The sequence below is a fragment of the Carcharhinus amblyrhynchos genome, chromosome 24 (genome assembly GCF_965287045.1).
Source record: "Carcharhinus amblyrhynchos chromosome 24, sCarAmb.v2.hapA, whole genome shotgun sequence".
Classification (NCBI taxonomy): Eukaryota; Metazoa; Chordata; class Chondrichthyes; order Carcharhiniformes; family Carcharhinidae; genus Carcharhinus; species Carcharhinus amblyrhynchos.
Window position 1 is genome coordinate 6,343,285 of NC_137347.1, and position 4,974 is coordinate 6,348,258.

At 46.1% G+C, this 4,974-nt stretch overlaps 1 non-coding gene across 1 annotated transcript; it reads left to right on the forward strand.

Moving 5' to 3' along the window:
* The first annotated feature begins 3,306 nt into the window (after window positions 1–3,306).
* Window positions 3,307–3,413, forward strand: LOC145358062 (U6 spliceosomal RNA). The gene has a single exon (XR_013889431.1). It is a non-coding gene; the product is annotated as a U6 spliceosomal RNA (small nuclear RNA).
* The last annotated feature ends 1,561 nt before the right edge of the window (window positions 3,414–4,974 follow it).

Here is a 4,974-nt window from a genome sequence, read left to right on the forward strand (position 1 = left end):
CTAATTTAATGTTCACAAGTGGATCTTGCGCGGTACAGCGGCCACAGTTGTTCACAGAGCAAACAAGCAGCAAGGTGGCAGGTTGAGTACACACAGGGCAGAGCTAACCCCGAGCTGGGACATTCCCCTTACTCTGAAACCCTGAACCCTTTGTCGTCCCACCTTAGCGAGTGTGAACAGGCACTTTAGTTACATGTGGTTCCACGGGCAAATTCTGGGGAATCACTCCCGATCCCATTCCCAAATCCGCGTACCCTGGTTTCCTTGTGCTGGAATTAGATTTCCCAATTCTGGTTGGACCCATTCCTGTTGGTGTCATCACCTGACCTCCAATAGCCCTTGTTCGAAGAAATAAAAAAAAGATCTTTTTGAACATTCCAGTGATTTTTCTCTGGCATTGCTCCGGAATTATCCCGGAGATTCATTATCAAGCCCTGAAAATTCCAGGAGAAACCTGAAGTGTTGGCAATCTGGGCAAGGCAAGGAATTCTGTCCATCACATTTCTCATCTGATATTTTAGAAAAACATATAAAGAACAAAGAACAACACAGCCCGGGAAACAGGCCCTTCGGCCCAACGAGCCCGCGCCACCATTTTAACAATATGAGTCCCCCCCCTCCACCCATGACCCTTTGTCTATGCTCATGGCATTCCACATTGAGAGAAGACTAATTTAGGGACAATTTATTCCTGCCAATCAGCCTAATAGCACATCTTTGGGGTGTGGGAGGAAACCGGAGCATCCAGAGAAAACCCACGCAAGCACGGGGAGAATGCGCAAACTCCCGCAGACACCAGCCCAAATCCATGTATCTGCACAGCAAACAGTGATAGTCACTGAGCTGTCGTGTTGCCCAGCATCTGGTCCAGCATATATATTAAAACAGTGTATGAAATAAATATTCTTTGGTGGAGGTGATATAGATTCCTGACGAGCACTTTACTCCTGACCAGGATAACAGATGGTCTGTCACTTTAACACGTTCCCCCCGGGATAACCAGACCAGAAGTGCAAACTTTGACCTTCCTGGTGTCCACAATCCCAAACTGCACTGGGAAAATACTCTGACCAACTGACCGGGGAGAGTTCTGCTGCCGCAATGCTGCTGCTGTTACTGTTCATTAGGAGCCTATAAGATACTATTAGGTCATTGAGGGGGTCACCCAGCTACAGAGGTGAAGCAGGCTCGAAGGGCTGAATGGCCTCCTATTCCTTTTCCTAAATCGTATGTTCATATCCAGTGTATTTTTTTAGCTCGTCTGTATTGGTCAACCGATCAGTTGCACGCAGCTGGAATTGGAATCCACATCAGCTCAGGTCTGGCGCTGAAATATCGAGTGAGATCTCATGTCATCGCACTTTTGTTACATTGAAGGCTTTTTGCTGCACATCTGTTAATTTCACTCAATGAATGACCTTCAGGGAATGAAGGGATTAGGCCGCCTGGTCCATTTAAGCTGCTGTGTCGTTTAATTAGTAGCTTAACGTTTCTGAATTCAGTCTGCTTAATACATTTATGTGAGTAACAGAAGAGTAGGCCATTCAGCCTCTCAATCCAAGCCTATCAAGCTATTCAGTCATGGCTCCGCGTCATCTTCACTGTATTTGCCTGTGCTTCAGATCCTCCAATCCCTCTCCTCTTCCTCTATCGGGTCCCATACCCTCAGAGAGCTTTGCCTACCATGGACTTCCACTGGATTACTCCGTGATGTTGCTGGGAAGAGTACTGCAATGGCCTGCTGTTCCTTATTGCAGTGTGGTTGAGCAGGAAACTCTCATACTCTTACCATCTACCAGCAGGAATGTCAAAGGATTGACAGGGTAGTAATCACCCTGTTTGGCCGCCTTATCCATACCTTCCACGATCATCCAGTGGGACTTGAACTACAGCTTCTGGTCCAGAGGTAGGGACACTATACACTCCACCACAAGGCCCCCTCTCTTTAGGGAAGTCAATGACATAGTGGCATTGTCACTGCACTAGTAATCCAGAAACACAGGGTTAAACGCTGAGGATCCAGGTTCGAATCCCACCACGGCAGATGGTGAAATTTGAATTCAAGAAAAATCACTGACGTAAAACGCATCTGGTCCCCCTGATGTCCTTTTAGGGAGGAAATCTGCCGTCCTTACCTGGCCTGGCTGACGTGTAACTCTGCAATCTGGTTGACTGTTAAAAATGGCCTGGCAAGCCACTCAGCTCAAGGGCAGTTAAGGATGGGCAATAAATACTGGCCCAGCCAGTGATGTCCACACCCCATAGATAAATAATAAAAACCTCTCACCTAACAAATAGCCTACAGTCTCAAACTTCAGTATTGCCCAGTTCTTTGGAGATTTGAAAGTTCTCCCCCCTGAAGATTGTACTCCCTCATTCTGGATGCCCCCATCTCCTAAATGCAAGGGAACACTCGGCTGTATTTAAATAACCTGTCCCCATAGTTTAACCTTGATGCCCCAGTGTCATTCCAGTGAAACAAATACCAATATACTCTTCCTGAGGCGCTGTTCCTAGAACTGAACGCACTATGCCAGATGGGGCCTGAGCAAGACTCTGTACAAACTGAAGCCTAACTTTATCACATTTATGTTTCAATTGTGAGCTAGCTCAGCATTCCATTTGGATTGCTGATCATAATCACCCACTCACCTTTAGTGATTTGACTTCCAAATAAGTACATGTTTCCCATCTAAACACCTCAATTGGTTCAAATGCCACAACCTTGTGGCATGGTGCCATCTATGTTTTTGTAACACTTTCTGTGAAGCATTTGAATCTTCTCCAGATCTTCTCCAAGTAGTTCTGTTGGAATTCCAACATTATCTCAGTCTCCTCTTTGTGTCACTGTAAACCTCGCGTGGACCAGCACAGATCTTGCTTCAATCCTCTCTCCACATAGCAGCCCAGAGATCCCCAATAGGATAAATAGCCCAAATAAACTGGTTCACTAAAGCTGGTTCAGAAAGACAGCTTCTTCAAACTAATGCCCTGGGTCTTCAGATCGAGTCGAATGGGTCTCACTTCACTGTTCAGAATAATGAGATACAATCTCACTGAAACACTGCACCAAAGGAGGCCATTCAGCCCACTGTGTCTGCTGGCTTGCTGAATGGACAATTCACCAGATGGCACTTCTCATCTTCTCACTTTAGCCCTGCACGTTCTTCCCGACATTTCACTCTTTCTCAGTGGCCGGGTAGCTCAGCTGGTTAGAGCGTGGTGCTAATAACGCCAGGGTCTTGGGTTCGATCCCCGTACAGGCTAAATGTAATTATCTATGCTTGTGCAGCCCTGGCTGATGTTGTGTTCGCTTTGGCAGCACACATACTAAAATTGGAACGGTACGGAGAACATTAGCATGGCCCCTATGCAAGGATGACGCGCAAATTTGTGAAGCGTTCCACATTTCACACTTTCTAAACATCTCACCTTCTGCAATAGAATCACGTTCTTCCTTTTCAGAGAATAACCCAGTTCTCTCTTAAAGCCTCAGTTGAATCTTCTCCACACTCCCTGGCAGCACATTTCAGATCTTAACCACTCGCTGTGTGAAAATGTTTCCCCTCATGTCTCCATTTGCCAATTACTTTTAATCTGTGCCCTGTCGTTGCTGATTTTTCCACCAGTGGAAACAGTTTTTCCCTCTCTGCCCAGACCCTTTGTGATGTTTGATCACCTCCGAAAAATCTCCCACCTTCCCCGAGGAACACAGTCCCGACTTCTCCAAACCAAAACTTGTCAGTGTATTGGAGGGTTTGACAGGTCAGTGCCTCCACTGGGAGTGTTAGTCTGGATTCCACGGGGTGGGGTTTGAACCTCCAGCTTTCAAGTTCAGCTGAGAGCTGTACCGCTGAAAAGTTGAAGCTGGGGGGGACTGGAAAGTATCACTATTTCAGTAATTCCACACAAGGTCCATTTCTGAGAGGTTGGACTGAACATAAATAAAGTTATAAAGTTTTTAAAAGTTTATTAGTGTCTCAAGTAGGCTTATATTAACACTGCAATGACGTTAGTACAGTATGAAGTCTCACAACACCAGGTTAAAGTCCAACAGGTTTATTTGTAGCAAACGCCACTAGCTTTCGGAACCGAAGGAACAACCAGTTCTGAAAGCTTGTGGCGTTTGCTACAAATAAACCTGTTGGATTTTAACCTGGTGTCGGGAGAGTTCTTACTGTCTTTGCCCCAGTCCAACACTGGCATCTCCACATCTTGAAGTTGAGAGGCTGCTTGCCTGGGCAGAGTGCAGTATTAGGGCTCCCGGTCTCAGGGTGATCATTAAGGACTGAGATGAAGTGAAATTTCTTCACTCTAGAGGATTGTGAGTGGGTAGACTTCCCCAGGAGACTGTGGAAGCTCAGACTGAGAGCGATATACTTTGAGCATTTAAGGAATCGAGGAATTTAGCAATAGGGCAGGAAAATCCAGTTGATGTTGGAGCCCAGCAGTGATCTTACTCCAGGGTATGCGTTAGGTGCTGTATGGACCACTCTGCTTCCATTTCTTATTTCTCATTGGGTGGCGTGGTGGCACAGTGATTAGTACTGCTGCCTCACAGTGGCAGGAACAGAGGTTCAATTCCGGTCTCAGGTCGCTGTCTGTGTGGAATTCACATATTTCTCCCCATGTCTTTTTTTTCCTTTTTTGGTCTTGCGGGTCAAACCAAGTAAACAAACTTAAATTACGTTCGGACGCACATTCTCCCCATGTCTGCATGGGTTTCCTCTATGTGCTCCAGTTTCCTCCCACAGTCTGAAAGATATGCTGATTAGATGCATTGACCATGCTAAGTTCTCCCTCAGTGAATCTGAACAGTTGCCGTACTAACTTCATGATGTGGAGATGCTGGTGTTGGACTGGGGTAAAGACAGTTAGAAGTCTCCCGACACCAGGTTAAAGTCCAACAGGTTTATTTGTAACAAACACCACAAGCTTTCAGAACTGGCTGTTCCTTCGGTTCCGAAAGCTAGT